Source organism: Hyla sarda, unplaced genomic scaffold, assembly GCF_029499605.1.
Source record: "Hyla sarda isolate aHylSar1 unplaced genomic scaffold, aHylSar1.hap1 scaffold_315, whole genome shotgun sequence".
Classification (NCBI taxonomy): domain Eukaryota; kingdom Metazoa; phylum Chordata; class Amphibia; order Anura; family Hylidae; genus Hyla; species Hyla sarda.
The window spans coordinates 238,734-259,666 of NW_026609879.1; the positions used below are offsets into that span (position 1 = coordinate 238,734).

Genomic DNA, 20,933 nt, shown 5'->3' on the forward strand with positions numbered 1-20,933 from the left:
AGCCGCTGCTGTGTCCAGGCCCAGGAGCCTTAGCACTGTGCTGTGATGTCACTCAATACCACTGACATCACTAGGTGTAAACAACATCTCTCCTTTGCTGTGTATGTGGACTATGGAGCTGTTTGGTGATGTCGTCTATTACGGCCTTCATAGAAGCAACAGGAGATTGTTGCATCCATCTTGAACCCTCAGAACTACAGTGCTATGATGTCACTCACTTCCACAGGCCTTGCAGAGTGTAAACAACAACAACCCAGCTTTGTTGTGTATGTAACCATAGGGATTTGTGATGTCACCTAGAACCTTCACAGCAGCGACAGCTTTATGAGGAGCATCAGCACTGCTCTGCCTGAGCAGAACCATCACCGCCATAGGTTGTCAAATAACCCGGATTTAACCCACACAGGTAAGTCCAATGGGGTGCAGGCATGTCCTCTATGCTTACAGCTTCCCGTGGGTGTTGGTTTGATACCGTTTGGGGACAGCCAAGGAGGCATCTGCAGGCAACAAAGGTAGGTGTGTGCTTGTGTGTGTGTTTCCTATGCAGATCCTAAGCCCAGTGTCACATGCAAGTAGGAGGAGTAAGAAGGGTTCCTGGCAAATCCGGGTTATGGATTGCATTTAAAAAGGCCCCGTGGAGTGCAATGGGCCCCTGTCTTGCTGCTTAGCAATAATGGTATGGGTTTAGGTTCTGCTGTGTGTACTGGTGGTTGACTGCCCCCCAGCCCAGAGTGTGCATGGAAAATTGTCTGGCAGCCTCCCTGACAGCAAGCAGTGATAGTGCCCATGAAGGGGACCTTGTTGGGCCGGCCCTTTCACGGTTATCGCTTCTCGGCCTTTTGGCTAAGATCAAGTGTAGTATCTGTTCTTATCAGTTTAATATCTGATACGTCCCCTATCTGGGACCATATATTAAATGGATTTTGAGAACGGGGGGCCGATTTCGAAGCTTGCTTCCGTCGCCCTATGCATTGACCCGATATGGCAGTATCTTCGGGTACAGTGCACCACCCCCTTACAGGGTTAAAAAGAAAGATTCCTACTTTCATTGCTACCTGCTTGCTGGCTAGCCAGCTAGCCAGCCCTGTGGGCCTTGCTGCTGCTGCAGCCAAAAAACAAAAGGTGGTGCTGCTGCTGCTTCTGCTGCTTCTGCTTCTGCTTGTGTCTGGCCCCTGTTGGAGCGTCCAGGCACAGGACTTCTGCTGCTGCTGACTAAATGGCCTCCTTAATTGGATCATTTGAGTAGCCAGCACACCTGTGCAGGTAGGGCATGACATGATAGGCAGCTGCCTTGATAGCGGGTGGGTGCTGAATGTTCCTAATTGACAAAATAAGATTAATGCTTATGAAGAAATATAAAATCTCATCCCTTCCCCAATATCGCGCCACACCCCTACCCCTTAATTCCCTGGTTGAACGTGATGGACATATGTCTTTTTTCGACCGTACTAACTATGTAACTATGTAACATAACATGGGGGGGGGGGGGGGGTCTCCTGGCTGTTCACACAGGTGTGTCATTGCTGTACATTGACCATGCATTGCTTCTGTGGTATTGCAAAGGCAAAGACAAATGCTTCCAGCCATCCATTGCACTAATGGATTGGTCATCAGCTGGCTGTCTATGTCCCGCATCAATATAGACCAAAGTACAGAGGGTTAGGCTATGCTATTGTGCACCTACCTGATGCATCAGAAGGTGCGAGGCCCTTGCTAAATTCTGTGCACAGACTTTGAGATCTATGCTTTAGACTGTATCTAAACCTGCTCCAACATGGACTGACATTCTGGCCTACTTTCAGCCGATGCGACTTGTCTGTCGCTGAACAGTCGCTTTTTATGTATTCAGCACCTATGTATAATGTTGTAAAAATGCTCTAGAAGCTAAAGTCGCAGAAATGTCACACATATTTGGCCTGCCAACTTTCTGTGCGACAAATTCAGACAGGAAAAATCAGTATAAATCCTTAGAAAATTATCCCCCAGTGTCTCCATCTGCTGGCGGTATTGAATAAGCATTGCTGCACTGATGGGGTATGCATTAGACGAAAAAAAAGAAGAAAAAGAAGAATAATACGCCCAGAAAAGAGGCGAAAAGGAGAAAAACGTAAAAAAACGTGAAAAAAAAAGTAAGAGGAAGAGAAGGGAAAAAAAGGTGGAATGGGTTTAAAAGTGATTTCGGCGGAGAAATATATATATATATATATATATATATATATATATATATATATATATATATGCGCACACACACACATAGATATAAACGTATTCTCCGTTGAGATATTGCAGCCGCTGCTGTGTCCAGGCCCAGGAGCCTTAGCACTGTGCTGTGATGTCACTCAATACCACTGACATCACTAGGTGTAAACAACATCTCTCCTTTGCTGTGTATGTGACTATGGAGCTGTTTGGTGATGTCGTCTATTACGGCCTTCATAGAAGCAACAGGAGATTGTTGCATCCATCTTGAACCTCAGAACTACAGTGCTATGATGTCACTCACTTCCACAGGCCTTGCAGAGTGTAAACAACAACAACCCAGCTTTGTTGTGTATGTAACCATAGGGATTTGTGATGTCACCTAGAACCTTCACAGCAGCGACAGCTTTATGAGGAGCATCAGCACTGCTCTGCCTGAGCAGAACCATCACCGCCATAGGTTGTCAAATAACCCGGATTTAACCCACACAGGTAAGTCCAATGGGGTGCAGGCATGTCCTCTATGCTTACAGCTTCCCGTGGGTGTTGGTTTGATACCGTTTGGGACAGCCAAGGAGGCATCTGCAGGCAACAAAGGTAGGTGTGTGCTTGTGTGTGTGTTTCCTATGCAGATCCTAAGCCCAGTGTCACATGCAAGTAGGAGAGTAAGAAGGGTCCTGCAAATCCGGGTTATGGATTGCATTTAAAAAGGCCCCGTGGGAGTGCAATGGGCCCCTGTCTTGCTGCTTAGCAAGAATGGTATGGGTTTAGGTTCTGCTGTGTGTACTGGTGGTTGACTGCCCCCCAGCCCAGAGTGTGCATGGAAAATTGTCTGGCAGCCTCCCTGACAGCAAGCAGTGATAGTGCCCATGAAGGGGACCTTGTTGGGCCGCCCCTTTCACGGTTATCGCTTCTCGGCCTTTTGGCTAAGATCAAGTGTAGTATCTGTTCTTATCAGTTTAATATCTGATACGTCCCCTATCTGGGGACCATATATTAAATGGATTTTGAGAACGGGGGCCGATTTCGAAGCTTGCTTCCGTCGCCCTATGCATTGACCCGATATGGCAGTATCTTCGGGTACAGTGCACCACCCCCCTTACAGGGTTAAAAGAAAGATTCCTACTTTCATTGCTACCTGCTTGCTGGCTAGCCAGCTAGCCAGCCCTGTGGGCCTTGCTGCTGCTGCAGCCAAAAAACAAAAGGTGGTGCTGCTGCTGCTTCTGCTGCTTCTGCTTCTGCTTGTGTCTGGCCCCTGTTGGAGCGTCCAGGCACAGGACTTCTGCTGCTGCTGACTAAATGGCCTCCTTAATTGGATCATTTGAGTAGCCAGCACACCTGTGCAGGTAGGGCATGACATGATAGGCAGCTGCCTTGATAGCGGGTGGGTGCTGAATGTTCCTAATTGACAAAATAAGATTAATGCTTATGAAGAAATATAAAATCTCATCCCTTCCCCAATATCGCGCCACACCCCTACCCTTAATTCCCTGGTTGAACGTGATGGACATATGTCTTTTTTCGACCGTACTAACTATGTAACTATGTAACATAACATGGGGGGGGGGGGGGGTCTCCTGGCTGTTCACACAGGTGTGTCATTGCTGTACATTGACCATGCATTGCTTCTGTGGTATTGCAAAGGCAAAGACAAATGCTTCCAGCCATCCATTGCACTAATGGATTGGTCATCAGCTGGCTGTCTATGTCCCGCATCAATATAGACCAAAGTACAGAGGGTTAGGCTATGCTATTGTGCACCTACCTGATGCATCAGAAGGTGCGAGGCCCTTGCTAAATTCTGTGCACAGACTTTGAGATCTATGCTTTAGACTGTATCTAAACCTGCTCCAACATGGACTGACATTCTGGCCTACTTTCAGCCGATGCGACTTGTCTGTCGCTGAACAGTCGCTTTTTATGTATTCAGCACCTATGTATAATGTTGTAAAAATGCTCTAGAAGCTAAGTCGCAGAATGTCACACATATTTGGCCTGCAACTTTCTGTGCGACAAATTCAGACAGGAAAAATCAGTATAATCCTTAGAAAATTATCCCCAGTGTCTCCATCTGCTGGCGGTATTGAATAAGCATTGCTGCACTGATGGGGTATGCATTAGACGAAAAAAAAGAAGAAAAAGAAGAATAATACGCCCAGAAAAGAGGCGAAAAGGAGAAAACGTAAAAAAACGTGAAAAAAAAGTAAGAGGAAGAGAAGGGAAAAAAAGGTGGAAATGGGTTTAAAAGTGATTTCGGCGGAGAAATATATATATATATATATATATATATATATATATATATATATATATATGCGCACTCACACACATAGATATAAACGTATTCTCCGTTGAGATATTGCAGCCGCTGCTGTGTCCAGGCCCAGGAGCCTTAGCACTGTGCTGTGATGTCACTCAATACCACTGACATCACTAGGTGAAAACAACATCTCTCCTTTTGCTGTGTATGTGACTATGGAGCTGTTGGTGATGTCGTCTATTACGGCCTTCATAGAAGCAACAGGAGATTGTTGCATCCATCTTGAACCCTCAGAACTACAGTGCTATGATGTCACTCACTTCCACAGGCCTTGCAGAGTGTAAACAACAACAACCCAGCTTTGTTGTGTATGTAACCATAGGGATTTGTGATGTCACCTAGAACCTTCACAGCAGCGACAGCTTTATGAGGAGCATCAGCACTGCTCTGCCTGAGCAGAACCATCACCGCCATAGGTTGTCAAATAACCGGATTTAACCCACACAGGTAAGTCCAATGGGGTGCAGGCATGTCCTCTATGCTTACAGCTTCCCGTGGGTGTTGGTTTGATACCGTTTGGGGACAGCCAAGGAGGCATCTGCAGGCAACAAAGGTAGGTGTGTGCTTGTGTGTGTGTTTCCTATGCAGATCCTAAGCCCAGTGTCACATGCAAGTAGGAGGAGTAAGAAGGGTTCCTGGCAAATCCGGGTTATGGATTGCATTTAAAAGGCCCCGTGGGAGTGCAATGGGCCCCTGTCTTGCTGCTTAGCAATAATGGTATGGGTTTAGGTTCTGCTGTGTGTACTGGTGGTTGACTGCCCCCCAGCCCAGAGTGTGCATGGAAAATTGTCTGGCAGCCTCCCTGACAGCAAGCAGTGATAGTGCCCATGAAGGGGACCTTGTTGGGCCCGCCCCTTTCACGGTTATCGCTTCTCGGCCTTTTGGCTAAGATCAAGTGTAGTATCTGTTCTTATCAGTTTAATATCTGATACGTCCCCTATCTGGGGACCATATATTAAATGGATTTTTGAGACGGGGGCCGATTTCGAAGCTTGCTTCCGTCGCCCTATGCATTGACCCGATATGGCAGTATCTTCGGGTACAGTGCACCACCCCCTTACAGGGTTAAAAAGAAAAGATTCCTACTTTCATTGCTACCTGCTTGCTGGCTAGCCAGCTAGCCAGCCCTGTGGGCCTTGCTGCTGCTGCAGCCAAAAACAAAAGGTGGTGCTGCTGCTGCTTCTGCTGCTTCTGCTTCTGCTTGTGTCTGGCCCCTGTTGGAGCGTCCAGGCACAGGACTTCTGCTGCTGCTGACTAAATGGCCTCCTTAATTGGATCATTTGAGTAGCCAGCACACCTGTGCAGGTAGGGCATGACATGATAGGCAGCTGCTTGATAGCGGGTGGGTGCTGAATGTTCCTAATTGACAAAATAAGATTAATGCTTATGAAGAAATATAAAATCTCATCCCTTCCCCAATATCGCGCCACACCCCTACCCCTTAATTCCCTGGTTGAACGTGATGGACATATGTCTTTTTTCGACCGTACTAACTATGTAACTATGTAACATAACATGGGGGGGGGGGGGGGTCTCCTGGCTGTTCACACAGGTGTGTCATTGCTGTACATTGACCATGCATTGCTTCTGTGGTATTGCAAAGGCAAAGACAAATGCTTCCAGCCATCCATTGCACTAATGGATTGGTCATCAGCTGGCTGTCTATGTCCCGCATCAATATAGACCAAAGTACAGAGGGTTAGGCTATGCTATTGTGCACCTACCTGATGCATCAGAAGGTGCGAGGCCCTTGCTAAATTCTGTGCACAGACTTTGAGATCTATGCTTTAGACTGTATCTAAACCTGCTCCAACATGGACTGACATTCTGGCCTACTTCAGCCGATGCGACTTGTCTGTCGCTGAACAGTCGCTTTTTATGTATTCAGCTTTATGTATTCAGCACCTATGTATAATGTTGTAAAAATGCTCTAGAAGCTAAAGTCGCAGAAATGTCACACATATTTGGCCTGCAACTTTCTGTGCGACAAATTCAGACAGGAAAAATCAGTATAAATCCTTAGAAAATTATCCCCCAGTGTCTCCATCTGCTGGCGGTATTGAATAAGCATTGCTGCACTGATGGGGTATGCATTAGACGAAAAAAAAGAAGAAAAAGAAGAATAATACGCCCAGAAAAGAGGCGAAAAGGAGAAAAACGTAAAAAAACGTGAAAAAAAAGTAAGAGGAAGAGAAGGGAAAAAAAGGTGGAAATGGGTTTAAAAGTGATTTCGGCGGAGAAATATATATATATATATATATATATATATATATATATATATATATGCGCACACACACACATAGATATAAACGTATTCTCCGTTGAGATATTGCAGCCGCTGCTGTGTCCAGGCCCAGGAGCCTTAGCACTGTGCTGTGATGTCACTCAATACCACTGACATCACTAGGTGTAAACAACATCTCTCCTTTGCTGTGTATGTGACTATGGAGCTGTTTGGTGATGTCGTCTATTACGGCCTTCATAGAAGCAACAGGAGATTGTTGCATCCATCTTGAACCCTCAGAACTACAGTGCTATGATGTCACTCACTTCCACAGGCCTTGCAGAGTGTAAACAACAACAACCCAGCTTTGTTGTGTATGTAACCATAGGGATTTGTGATGTCACCTAGAACCTTCACAGCAGCGACAGCTTTATGAGGAGCATCAGCACTGCTCTGCCTGAGCAGAACCATCACCGCCATAGGTTGTCAAATAACCCGGATTTAACCCACACAGGTAAGTCCAATGGGGTGCAGGCATGTCCTCTATGCTTACAGCTTCCCGTGGGTGTTGGTTTGATACCGTTTGGGGACAGCCAAGGAGGCATCTGCAGGCAACAAAGGTAGGTGTGTGCTTGTGTGTGTGTTTCCTATGCAGATCCTAAGCCCAGTGTCACATGCAAGTAGGAGGAGTAAGAAGGGTTCCTGGCAAATCCGGGTTATGGATTGCATTTAAAAAGGCCCCGTGGGAGTGCAATGGGCCCCTGTCTTGCTGCTTAGCAATAATGGTATGGGTTTAGGTTCTGCTGTGTGTACTGGTGGTTGACTGCCCCCCAGCCCAGAGTGTGCATGGAAAATTGTCTGGCAGCCTCCCTGACAGCAAGCAGTGATAGTGCCCATGAAGGGGACCTTGTTGGGCCCGCCCCTTTCACGGTTATCGCTTCTCGGCCTTTTGGCTAAGATCAAGTGTAGTATCTGTTCTTATCAGTTTAATATCTGATACGTCCCCTATCTGGGGACCATATATTAAATGGATTTTTGAGAACGGGGGCCGATTTCGAAGCTTGCTTCCGTCGCCCTATGCATTGACCCGATATGGCAGTATCTTCGGGTACAGTGCACCACCCCCTTACAGGGTTAAAAAGAAAGATTCCTACTTTCATTGCTACCTGCTTGCTGGCTAGCCAGCTAGCCAGCCCTGTGGGCCTTGCTGCTGCTGCAGCCAAAAAACAAAAGGTGGTGCTGCTGCTGCTTCTGCTGCTTCTGCTTCTGCTTGTGTCTGGCCCCTGTTGGAGCGTCCAGGCACAGGACTTCTGCTGCTGCTGACTAAATGGCCTCCTTAATTGGATCATTTGAGTAGCCAGCACACCTGTGCAGGTAGGGCATGACATGATAGGCAGCTGCCTTGATAGCGGGTGGGTGCTGAATGTTCCTAATTGACAAAGTAAGATTAATGCTTATGAAGAAATATAAAATCTCATCCCTTCCCCAATATCGCGCCACACCCCTACCCCTTAATTCCCTGGTTGAACGTGATGGACATATGTCTTTTTTCGACCGTACTAACTATGTAACTATGTAACATAACATGGGGGGGGGGGGGGGGGGTCTCCTGGCTGTTCACACAGGTGTGTCATTGCTGTACATTGACCATGCATTGCTTCTGTGGTATTGCAAAGGCAAAGACAAATGCTTCCAGCCATCCATTGCACTAATGGATTGGTCATCAGCTGGCTGTCTATGTCCCGCATCAATATAGACCAAAGTACAGAGGGTTAGGCTATGCTATTGTGCACCTACCTGATGCATCAGAAGGTGCGAGGCCCTTGCTAAATTCTGTGCACAGACTTTGAGATCTATGCTTTAGACTGTATCTAAACCTGCTCCAACATGGACTGACATTCTGGCCTACTTTCAGCCGATGCGACTTGTCTGTCGCTGAACAGTCGCTTTTTATGTATTCAGCACCTATGTATAATGTTGTAAAAATGCTCTAGAAGCTAAAGTCGCAGAAATGTCACACATATTTGGCCTGCAACTTTCTGTGCGACAAATTCAGACAGGAAAAATCAGTATAAATCCTTAGAAAATTATCCCCCAGTGTCTCCATCTGCTGGCGGTATTGAATAAGCATTGCTGCACTGATGGGGTATGCATTAGATGAAAAAAAAGAAGAAAAAGAAGAATAATACGCCCAGAAAAGAGGCGAAAAGGAGAAAAACGTAAAAAAACGTGAAAAAAAAGTAAGAGGAAGAGAAGGGAAAAAAAGGTGGAAATGGGTTTAAAAGTGATTTCGGCGGAGAAATATATATATATATATATATATATATATATATATATATATATATATATGCGCACACACACACATAGATATAAACGTATTCTCCGTTGAGATATTGCAGCCGCTGCTGTGTCCAGGCCCAGGAGCCTTAGCACTGTGCTGTGATGTCACTCAATACCACTGACATCACTAGGTGTAAACAACATCTCTCCTTTGCTGTGTATGTGACTATGGAGCTGTTTGGTGATGTCGTCTATTACGGCCTTCATAGAAGCAACAGGAGATTGTTGCATCCATCTTGAACCCTCAGAACTACAGTGCTATGATGTCACTCACTTCCACAGGCCTTGCAGAGTGTAAACAACAACAACCCAGCTTTGTTGTGTATGTAACCATAGGGATTTGTGATGTCTCCTAGAACCTTCACAGCAGCGACAGCTTTATGAGGAGCATCAGCACTGCTCTGCCTGAGCAGAACCATCACCGCCATAGGTTGTCAAATAACCCGGATTTAACCCACACAGGTAAGTCCAATGGGGTGCAGGCATGTCCTCTATGCTTACAGCTTCCCGTGGGTGTTGGTTTGATACCGTTTGGGGACAGCCAAGGAGGCATCTGCAGGCAACAAAGGTAGGTGTGTGCTTGTGTGTGTGTTTCCTATGCAGATCCTAAGCCCAGTGTCACATGCAAGTAGGAGGAGTAAGAAGGGTTCCTGGCAAATCCGGGTTATGGATTGCATTTAAAAAGGCCCCGTGGGAGTGCAATGGGCCCCTGTCTTGCTGCTTAGCAATAATGGTATGGGTTTAGGTTCTGCTGTGTGTACTGGTGGTTGACTGCCCCCCAGCCCAGAGTGTGCATGGAAAATTGTCTGGCAGCCTCCCTGACAGCAAGCAGTGATAGTGCCCATGAAGGGGACCTTGTTGGGCCCGCCCCTTTCACGGTTATCGCTTCTCGGCCTTTTGGCTAAGATCAAGTGTAGTATCTGTTCTTATCAGTTTAATATCTGATACGTCCCCTATCTGGGGACCATATATTAAATGGATTTTTGAGAACGGGGGCCGATTTCGAAGCTTGCTTCCGTCGCCCTATGCATTGACCCGATATGGCAGTATCTTCGGGTACAGTGCACCACCCCCTTACAGGGTTAAAAAGAAAGATTCCTACTTTCATTGCTACCTGCTTGCTGGCTAGCCAGCTAGCCAGCCCTGTGGGCCTTGCTGCTGCTGCAGCCAAAAAACAAAAGGTGGTGCTGCTGCTGCTTCTGCTGCTTCTGCTTCTGCTTGTGTCTGGCCCCTGTTGGAGCGTCCAGGCACAGGACTTCTGCTGCTGCTGACTAAATGGCCTCCTTAATTGGATCATTTGAGTAGCCAGCACACCTGTGCAGGTAGGGCATGACATGATAGGCAGCTGCCTTGATAGCGGGTGGGTGCTGAATGTTCCTAATTGACAAAATAAGATTAATGCTTATGAAGAAATATAAAATCTCATCCCTTCCCCAATATCGCGCCACACCCCTACCCCTTAATTCCCTGGTTGAACGTGATGGACATATGTCTTTTTTCGACCGTACTAACTATGTAACTATGTAACATAACATGGGGGGGGGGGGGGGGTCTCCTGGCTGTTCACACAGGTGTGTCATTGCTGTACATTGACCATGCATTGCTTCTGTGGTATTGCAAAGGCAAAGACAAATGCTTCCAGCCATCCATTGCACTAATGGATTGGTCATCAGCTGGCTGTCTATGTCCCGCATCAATATAGACCAAAGTACAGAGGGTTAGGCTATGCTATTGTGCACCTACCTGATGCATCAGAAGGTGCGAGGCCCTTGCTAAATTCTGTGCACAGACTTTGAGATCTATGCTTTAGACTGTATCTAAACCTGCTCCAACATGGACTGACATTCTGGCCTACTTTCAGCCGATGCGACTTGTCTGTCGCTGAACAGTCGCTTTTTATGTATTCAGCACCTATGTATAATGTTGTAAAAATGCTCTAGAAGCTAAAGTCGCAGAAATGTCACACATATTTGGCCTGCAACTTTCTGTGCGACAAATTCAGACAGGAAAAATCAGTATAAATCCTTAGAAAATTATCCCCCAGTGTCTCCATCTGCTGGCGGTATTGAATAAGCATTGCTGCACTGATGGGGTATGCATTAGACGAAAAAAAAGAAGAAAAAGAAGAATAATACGCCCAGAAAAGAGGCGAAAAGGAGAAAAACGTAAAAAAACGTGAAAAAAAAGTAAGAGGAAGAGAAGGGAAAAAAAGGTGGAAATGGGTTTAAAAGTGATTTCGGCGGAGAAATATATATATATATATATATATATATATATATATATATATATATATATGCGCACACACACACATAGATATAAACGTATTCTCCGTTGAGATATTGCAGCCGCTGCTGTGTCCAGGCCCAGGAGCCTTAGCACTGTGCTGTGATGTCACTCAATACCACTGACATCACTAGGTGTAAACAACATCTCTCCTTTGCTGTGTATGTGACTATGGAGCTGTTTGGTGATGTCGTCTATTACGGCCTTCATAGAAGCAACAAGAGATTGTTGCATCCATCTTGAACCCTCAGAACTACAGTGCTATGATGTCACTCACTTCCACAGGCCTTGCAGAGTGTAAACAACAACAACCCAGCTTTGTTGTGTATGTAACCAAAGGGATTTGTGATGTCACCTAGAACCTTCACAGCAGCGACAGCTTTATGAGGAGCATCAGCACTGCTCTGCCTGAGCAGAACCATCACCGCCATAGGTTGTCAAATAACCCGGATTTAACCCACACAGGTAAGTCCAATGGGGTGCAGGCATGTCCTCTATGCTTACAGCTTCCCGTGGGTGTTGGTTTGATACCGTTTGGGGACAGCCAAGGAGGCATCTGCAGGCAACAAAGGTAGGTGTGTGCTTGTGTGTGTGTTTCCTATGCAGATCCTAAGCCCAGTGTCACATGCAAGTAGGAGGAGTAAGAAGGGTTCCTGGCAAATCCGGGTTATGGATTGCATTTAAAAAGGCCCCGTGGGAGTGCAATGGGCCCCTGTCTTGCTGCTTAGCAATAATGGTATGGGTTTAGGTTCTGCTGTGTGTACTGGTGGTTGACTGCCCCCCAGCCCAGAGTGTGCATGGAAAATTGTCTGGCAGCCTCCCTGACAGCAAGCAGTGATAGTGCCCATGAAGGGGACCTTGTTGGGCCCGCCCCTTTCACGGTTATCGCTTCTCGGCCTTTTGGCTAAGATCAAGTGTAGTATCTGTTCTTATCAGTTTAATATCTGATACGTCCCCTATCTGGGGACCATATATTAAATGGATTTTTGAGAACGGGGGCCGATTTCGAAGCTTGCTTCCGTCGCCCTATGCATTGACCCGATATGGCAGTATCTTCGGGTACAGTGCACCACCCCCTTACAGGGTTAAAAAGAAAGATTCCTACTTTCATTGCTACCTGCTTGCTGGCTAGCCAGCTAGCCAGCCCTGTGGGCCTTGCTGCTGCTGCAGCCAAAAAACAAAAGGTGGTGCTGCTGCTGCTTCTGCTGCTTCTGCTTCTGCTTGTGTCTGGCCCCTGTTGGAGCGTCCAGGCACAGGACTTCTGCTGCTGCTGACTAAATGGCCTCCTTAATTGGATCATTTGAGTAGCCAGCACACCTGTGCAGGTAGGGCATGACATGATAGGCAGCTGCCTTGATAGCGGGTGGGTGCTGAATGTTCCTAATTGACAAAATAAGATTAATGCTTATGAAGAAATATAAAATCTCATCCCTTCCCCAATATCGCGCCACACCCCTACCCCTTAATTCCCTGGTTGAACGTGATGGACATATGTCTTTTTTCGACCGTACTAACTATGTAACTATGTAACATAACATGGGGGGGGGGGGGGGGGGGTCTCCTGGCTGTTCACACAGGTGTGTCATTGCTGTACATTGACCATGCATTGCTTCTGTGGTATTGCAAAGGCAAAGACAAATGCTTCCAGCCATCCATTGCACTAATGGATTGGTCATCAGCTGGCTGTCTATGTCCCGCATCAATATAGACCAAAGTACAGAGGGTTAGGCTATGCTATTGTGCACCTACCTGATGCATCAGAAGGTGCGAGGCCCTTGCTAAATTCTGTGCACAGACTTTGAGATCTATGCTTTAGACTGTATCTAAACCTGCTCCAACATGGACTGACATTCTGGCCTACTTTCAGCCGATGCGACTTGTCTGTCGCTGAACAGTCGCTTTTTATGTATTCAGCACCTATGTATAATGTTGTAAAAATGCTCTAGAAGCTAAAGTCGCAGAAATGTCACACATATTTGGCCTGCAACTTTCTGTGCGACAAATTCAGACAGGAAAAATCAGTATAAATCCTTAGAAAATTATCCCCCAGTGTCTCCATCTGCTGGCGGTATTGAATAAGCATTGCTGCACTGATGGGGTATGCATTAGACGAAAAAAAAGAAGAAAAAGAAGAATAATACGCCCAGAAAAGAGGCGAAAAGGAGAAAAACGTAAAAAAACGTGAAAAAAAAGTAAGAGGAAGAGAAGGGAAAAAAAGGTGGAAATGGGTTTAAAAGTGATTTCGGCGGAGAAATATATATATATATATATATATATATATATATATATATATATATATGCGCACACACACACATAGATATAAACGTATTCTCCGTTGAGATATTGCAGCCGCTGCTGTGTCCAGGCCCAGGAGCCTTAGCACTGTGCTGTGATGTCACTCAATACCACTGACATCACTAGGTGTAAACAACATCTCTCCTTTGCTGTGTATGTGACTATGGAGCTGTTTGGTGATGTCGTCTATTACGGCCTTCATAGAAGCAACAGGAGATTGTTGCATCCATCTTGAACCCTCAGAACTACAGTGCTATGATGTCACTCACTTCCACAGGCCTTGCAGAGTGTAAACAACAACAACCCAGCTTTGTTGTGTATGTAACCAAAGGGATTTGTGATGTCACCTAGAACCTTCACAGCAGCGACAGCTTTATGAGGAGCATCAGCACTGCTCTGCCTGAGCAGAACCATCACCGCCATAGGTTGTCAAATAACCCGGATTTAACCCACACAGGTAAGTCCAATGGGGTGCAGGCATGTCCTCTATGCTTACAGCTTCCCGTGGGTGTTGGTTTGATACCGTTTGGGGACAGCCAAGGAGGCATCTGCAGGCAACAAAGGTAGGTGTGTGCTTGTGTGTGTGTTTCCTATGCAGATCCTAAGCCCAGTGTCACATGCAAGTAGGAGGAGTAAGAAGGGTTCCTGGCAAATCCGGGTTATGGATTGCATTTAAAAAGGCCCCGTGGGAGTGCAATGGGCCCCTGTCTTGCTGCTTAGCAATAATGGTATGGGTTTAGGTTCTGCTGTGTGTACTGGTGGTTGACTGCCCCCCAGCCCAGAGTGTGCATGGAAAATTGTCTGGCAGCCTCCCTGACAGCAAGCAGTGATAGTGCCCATGAAGGGGACCTTGTTGGGCCCGCCCCTTTCACGGTTATCGCTTCTCGGCCTTTTGGCTAAGATCAAGTGTAGTATCTGTTCTTATCAGTTTAATATCTGATACGTCCCCTATCTGGGGACCATATATTAAATGGATTTTTGAGAACGGGGGCCGATTTCGAAGCTTGCTTCCGTCGCCCTATGCATTGACCCGATATGGCAGTATCTTCGGGTACAGTGCACCACCCCCTTACAGGGTTAAAAAGAAAGATTCCTACTTTCATTGCTACCTGCTTGCTGGCTAGCCAGCTAGCCAGCCCTGTGGGCCTTGCTGCTGCTGCAGCCAAAAAACAAAAGGTGGTGCTGCTGCTGCTTCTGCTGCTTCTGCTTCTGCTTGTGTCTGGCCCCTGTTGGAGCGTCCAGGCACAGGACTTCTGCTGCTGCTGACTAAATGGCCTCCTTAATTGGATCATTTGAGTAGCCAGCACACCTGTGCAGGTAGGGCATGACATGATAGGCAGCTGCCTTGATAGCGGGTGGGTGCTGAATGTTCCTAATTGACAAAATAAGATTAATGCTTATGAAGAAATATAAAATCTCATCCCTTCCCCAATATCGCGCCACACCCCTACCCCTTAATTCCCTGGTTGAACGTGATGGACATATGTCTTTTTTCGACCGTACTAACTATGTAACTATGTAACATAACATGGGGGGGGGGGGGTCTCCTGGCTTTTCACACAGGTGTGTCATTGCTGTACATTGACCATGCATTGCTTCTGTGGTATTGCAAAGGCAAAGACAAATGCTTCCAGCCATCCATTGCACTAATGGATTGGTCATCAGCTGGCTGTCTATGTCCCGCATCAATATAGACCAAAGTACAGAGGGTTAGGCTATGCTATTGTGCACCTACCTGATGCATCAGAAGGTGCGAGGCCCTTGCTAAATTCTGTGCACAGACTTTGAGATCTATGCTTTAGACTGTATCTAAACCTGCTCCAACATGGACTGACATTCTGGCCTACTTTCAGCCGATGCGACTTGTCTGTCGCTGAACAGTCGCTTTTTATGTATTCAGCACCTATGTATAATGTTGTAAAAATGCTCTAGAAGCTAAAGTCGCAGAAATGTCACACATATTTGGCCTGCAACTTTCTGTGCGACAAATTCAGACAGGAAAAATCAGTATAAATCCTTAGAAAATTATCCCCCAGTGTCTCCATCTGCTGGCGGTATTGAATAAGCATTGCTGCACTGATGGGGTATGCATTAGACGAAAAAAAAGAAGAAAAAGAAGAATAATACGCCCAGAAAAGAGGCGAAAAGGAGAAAAACGTAAAAAAACGTGAAAAAAAAGTAAGAGGAAGAGAAGGGAAAAAAAGGTGGAAATGGGTTTAAAAGTGATTTCGGCGGAGAAATATATATATATATATATATATATATATATATATATATATATATGCGCACACACACACATAGATATAAACGTATTCTCCGTTGAGATATTGCAGCCGCTGCTGTGTCCAGGCCCAGGAGCCTTAGCACTGTGCTGTGATGTCACTCAATACCACTGACATCACTAGGTGTAAACAACATCTCTCCTTTGCTGTGTATGTGACTATGGAGCTGTTTGGTGATGTCGTCTATTACGGCCTTCATAGAAGCAACAGGAGATTGTTGCATCCATCTTGAACCCTCAGAACTACAGTGCTATGATGTCACTCACTTCCACAGGCCTTGCAGAGTGTAAACAACAACAACCCAGCTTTGTTGTGTATGTAACCATAGGGATTTGTGATGTCACCTAGAACCTTCACAGCAGCGACAGCTTTATGAGGAGCATCAGCACTGCTCTGCCTGAGCAGAACCATCACCGCCATAGGTTGTCAAATAACCCGGATTTAACCCACACAGGTAAGTCCAATGGGGTGCAGGCATGTCCTCTATGCTTACAGCTTCCCGTGGGTGTTGGTTTGATACCGTTTGGGGACAGCCAAGGAGGCATCTGCAGGCAACAAAGGTAGGTGTGTGCTTGTGTGTGTGTTTCCTATGCAGATCCTAAGCCCAGTGTCACATGCAAGTAGGAGGAGTAAGAAGGGTTCCTGGCAAATCCGGGTTATGGATTGCATTTAAAAAGGCCCCGTGGGAGTGCAATGGGCCCCTGTCTTGCTGCTTAGCAATAATGGTATGGGTTTAGGTTCTGCTGTGTGTACTGGTGGTTGACTGCCCCCCAGCCCAGAGTGTGCATGGAAAATTGTCTGGCAGCCTCCCTGACAGCAAGCAGTGATAGTGCCCATGAAGGGGACCTTGTTGGGCCCGCCCCTTTCACGGTTATCGCTTCTCGGCCTTTTGGCTAAGATCAAGTGTAGTATCTGTTCTTATCAGTTTAATATCTGATACGTCCCCTATCTGGGGACCATATATTAAATGGATTTTTGAGAACGGGGGCCGATTTCGAAGCTTGCTTCCGTCGCCCTATGCATTGACCCGATATGGCAGTATCTTCGGGTACAGTGCACCACCCCCTTACAGGGTTAAAAAGAAAGATTCCTACTTTCATTGCTACCTGCTTGCTGGCTAGCCAGCTAGCCAGCCCTGTGGGCCTTGCTGCTGCTGCAGCCAAAAAACAAAAGGTGGTGCTGCTGCTGCTTCTGCTGCTTCTGCTTCTGCTTGTGTCTGGCCCCTGTTGGAGCGTCCAGGCACAGGACTTCTGCTGCTGCTGACTAAATGACCTCCTTAATTGGATCATTTGAGTAGCCAGCACACCTGTGCAGGTAGGGCATGACATGATAGGCAGCTGCCTTGATAGCGGGTGGGTGCTGAATGTTCCTAATTGACAAAATAAGATTAATGCTTATGAAGAAATATAAAATCTCATCCCTTCCCCAATATCGCGCCACACCCCTACCCCTTAATTCCCTGGTTGAACGTGATGGACATATGTCTTTTTTCGACCGTACTAACTATGTAACTATGTAACATAACATGGGGGGGGTCTCCTGGCTGTTCACACAGGTGTGTCATTGCTGTACATTGACCATGCATTGCTTCTGTGGTATTGCAAAGGCAAAGACAAATGCTTCCAGCCATCCATTGCACTAATGGATTGGTCATCAGCTGGCTGTCTATGTCCCGCATCAATATAGACCAAAGTACAGAGGGTTAGGCTATGCTATTGTGCACCTACCTGATGCATCAGAAGGTGCGAGGCCCTTGCTAAATTCTGTGCACAGACTTTGAGATCTATGCTTTAGACTGTATCTAAACCTGCTCCAACATGGACTGACATTCTGGCCTACTTTCAGCCGATGCGACTTGTCTGTCGCTGAACAGTCGCTTTTTATGTATTCAGCACCTATGTATAATGTTGTAAAAATGCTCTAGAAGCTAAAGTCGCAGAAATGTCACACATATTTGGCCTGCAACTTTCTGTGCGACAAATTCAGACAGGAAAAATCAGTATAAATCCTTAGAAAATTATCCCCCAGTGTCTCCATCTGCTGGCGGTATTGAATAAGCATTGCTGCACTGATGGGGTATGCATTAGACGAAAAAAAAGAAGAAAAAGAAGAATAATACGCCCAGAAAAGAGGCGAAAAGGAGAAAAACGTAAAAAAACGTGAAAAAAAAGTAAGAGGAAGAGAAGGGAAAAAAAGGTGGAAATGGGTTTAAAAGTGATTTCGGCGGAGAAATATATATATATATATATATATATATATATATATATATATATGCGCACACACACACATAGATATAAACGTATTCTCCGTTGAGATATTGCAGCCGCTGCTGTGTCCAGGCCCAGGAGCCTTAGCACTGTGCTGTGATGTCACTCAATACCACTGACATCACTAGGTGTAAACAACATCTCTCCTTTGCTGTGTATGTGACTATGGAGCTGTTTGGTGATGTCGTCTATTACGGCCTTCATAGAAGCAACAGGAGATTGTTGCATCCATCTTGAACCCTCAGAACTACAGTGCTATGATGTCACTCACTTCCACAGGCCTTGCAGAGTGTAAACAACAACAACCCAGCTTTGTTGTGTATGTAACCATAGGGATTTGTGATGTCACCTAGAACCTTCACAGCAGCGACAGCTTTATGAGGAGCATCAGCACTGCTCTGCCTGAGCAGAACCATCACCGCCATAGGTTGTCAAATAACCCGGATTTAACCCACACAGGTAAGTCCAATGGGGTGCAGGCATGTCCTCTATGCTTACAGCTTCCCGTGGGTGTTGGTTTGATACCGTTTGGGGACAGCCAAGGAGGCATCTGCAGGCAACAAAGGTAGGTGTGTGCTTGTGTGTGTGTTTCCTATGCAGATCCTAAGCCCAGTGTCACATGCAAGTAGGAGGAGTAAGAAGGGTTCCTGGCAAATCCGGGTTATGGATTGCATTTAAAAAGGCCCCGTGGGAGTGCAATGGGCCCCTGTCTTGCTGCTTAGCAATAATGGTATGGGTTTAGGTTCTGCTGTGTGTACTGGTGGTTGACTGCCCCCCAGCCCAGAGTGTGCATGGAAAATTGTCTGGCAGCCTCCCTGACAGCAAGCAGTGATAGTGCCCATGAAGGGGACCTTGTTGGGCCCGCCCCTTTCACGGTTATCGCTTCTCGGCCTTTTGGCTAAGATCAAGTGTAGTATCTGTTCTTATCAGTTTAATATCTGATACGTCCCCTATCTGGGGACCATATATTAAATGGATTTTTGAGAACGGGGGCCGATTTCGAAGCTTGCTTCCGTCGCCCTATGCATTGACCCGATATGGCAGTATCTTCGGGTACAGTGCACCACCCCCTTACAGGGTTAAAAAGAAAGATTCCTACTTTCATTGCTACCTGCTTGCTGGCTAGCCAGCTAGCCAGCCCTGTGGGCCTTGCTGCTGCTGCAGCCAAAAAACAAAAGGTGGTGCTGCTGCTGCTTCTGCTGCTTCTGCTTCTGCTTGTGTCTGGCCCCTGTTGGAGCGTCCAGGCACAGGACTTCTGCTGCTGCTGACTAAATGGCCTCCTTAATTGGATCATTTGAGTAGCCAGCACACCTGTGCAGGTAGGGCATGACATGATAGGCAGCTGCCTTGATAGCGGGTGGGTGCTGAATGTTCCTAATTGACAAAATAAGATTAATGCTTATGAAGAAATATAAAATCTCATCCCTTCCCCAATATCGCGCCACACCCCTACCCCTTAATTCCCTGGTTGAACGTGATGGACATATGTCTTTTTTCGACCGTACTAACTATGTAACTATGTAACATAACATGGGGGGGGGGGGGGGGTCTCCTGGCTGTTCACACAGGTGTGTCATTGCTTTACATTGACCATGCATCGCTTCTGTGGTATTGCAAAGGCAAAGACAAATGCTTCCAGCCATCCATTGCACTAATGGATTGGTCATCAGCTGGCTGTCTATGTCCCGCATCAATATAGACCAAAGTACAGAGGGTTAGGCTATGCTATTGTGCACCTACCTGATGCATCAGAAGGTGCGAGGCCCTTGCTAAATTCTGTGCACAGACTTTGAGATCTATGCTTTAGACTGTATCTAAACCTGCTCCAACATGGACTGACATTCTGGCCTACTTTCAGCCGATGCGACTTGTCTGTCGCTGAACAGTCGCTTTTTATGTATTCAGCACCTATGTATAATGTTGTAAAAATGCTCTAGAAGCTAAAGTCGCAGAAATGTCACACATATTTGGCCTGCAACTTTCTGTGCGACAAATTCAGACAGGAAAAATCAGTATAAATCCTTAGAAAATTATCCCCCAGTGTCTCCATCTGCTGGCGGTATTGAATAAGCATTGCTGCACTGATGGGGTATGCATTAGACGAAAAAAAAGAAGAAAAAGAAGAATAATACGCCCAGAAAAGAGGCGAAAAGGAGAAAAACGTAAAAAAACGTGAAAAAAAAGTAAGAGGAAGAGAAGGGAAAAAAAGGTGGAAATGGGTTTAAAAGTGATTTCGGCGGAGAAATATATATATATATATATATATATATATATATATATATATATATGCGCACACACACACATAGATATAAACGTATTCTCCGTTGAGATATTGCAGCCGCTGCTGTGTCCAGGCCCAGGAGCCTTAGCACTGTGCTGTGATGTCACTCAATACCACTGACATCACTAGGTGTAAACAACATCTCTCCTTTGCTGTGTATGTGACTATGGAGCTGTTTGGTGATGTCGTCTATTACGGCCTTCATAGAAGCAACAGGAGATTGTTGCATCCATCTTGAACCCTCAGAACTACAGTGCTATGATGTCACTCACTTCCACAGGCCTTGCAGAGTGTAAACAACAACAACCCAGCTTTGTTGTGTATGTAACCATAGGGATTTGTGATGTCACCTAGAACCTTCACAGCAGCGACAGCTTTATGAGGAGCATCAGCACTGCTCTGCCTGAGCAGAACCATCACCGCCATAGGTTGTCAAATAACCCGG

The 20,933-nt window shown here is 46.2% G+C and overlaps 9 non-coding genes across 9 annotated transcripts; all 9 read left to right on the top strand.

The window, feature by feature from the left end:
• Window positions 1-823: 823 nt before the first annotated feature.
• On the top strand, window positions 824-1,013 carry LOC130329005 (U2 spliceosomal RNA). Its single transcript, XR_008872841.1, has one exon. It is a non-coding gene; the product is annotated as a U2 spliceosomal RNA (small nuclear RNA).
• A 2,092-nt stretch (window positions 1,014-3,105) lies between these two features.
• LOC130329002 (U2 spliceosomal RNA) lies at window positions 3,106-3,295 on the top strand. The gene has a single exon (XR_008872838.1). It is a non-coding gene; the product is annotated as a U2 spliceosomal RNA (small nuclear RNA).
• A 2,086-nt stretch (window positions 3,296-5,381) lies between these two features.
• Window positions 5,382-5,571, top strand: LOC130329000 (U2 spliceosomal RNA). The gene has a single exon (XR_008872836.1). It is a non-coding gene; the product is annotated as a U2 spliceosomal RNA (small nuclear RNA).
• Window positions 5,572-7,673: 2,102 nt separating this feature from the next.
• On the top strand, window positions 7,674-7,864 carry LOC130328956 (U2 spliceosomal RNA). The gene has a single exon (XR_008872797.1). It is a non-coding gene; the product is annotated as a U2 spliceosomal RNA (small nuclear RNA).
• A 2,097-nt stretch (window positions 7,865-9,961) lies between these two features.
• LOC130328957 (U2 spliceosomal RNA) lies at window positions 9,962-10,152 on the top strand. The gene has a single exon (XR_008872798.1). It is a non-coding gene; the product is annotated as a U2 spliceosomal RNA (small nuclear RNA).
• Window positions 10,153-12,247: 2,095 nt separating this feature from the next.
• LOC130328958 (U2 spliceosomal RNA) lies at window positions 12,248-12,438 on the top strand. The gene has a single exon (XR_008872799.1). It is a non-coding gene; the product is annotated as a U2 spliceosomal RNA (small nuclear RNA).
• Window positions 12,439-14,534: 2,096 nt separating this feature from the next.
• Window positions 14,535-14,725, top strand: LOC130328960 (U2 spliceosomal RNA). The gene has a single exon (XR_008872801.1). It is a non-coding gene; the product is annotated as a U2 spliceosomal RNA (small nuclear RNA).
• A 2,088-nt stretch (window positions 14,726-16,813) lies between these two features.
• On the top strand, window positions 16,814-17,004 carry LOC130328961 (U2 spliceosomal RNA). Its single transcript, XR_008872802.1, has one exon. It is a non-coding gene; the product is annotated as a U2 spliceosomal RNA (small nuclear RNA).
• A 2,081-nt stretch (window positions 17,005-19,085) lies between these two features.
• On the top strand, window positions 19,086-19,276 carry LOC130328962 (U2 spliceosomal RNA). The gene has a single exon (XR_008872803.1). It is a non-coding gene; the product is annotated as a U2 spliceosomal RNA (small nuclear RNA).
• Window positions 19,277-20,933: the final 1,657 nt, after the last annotated feature.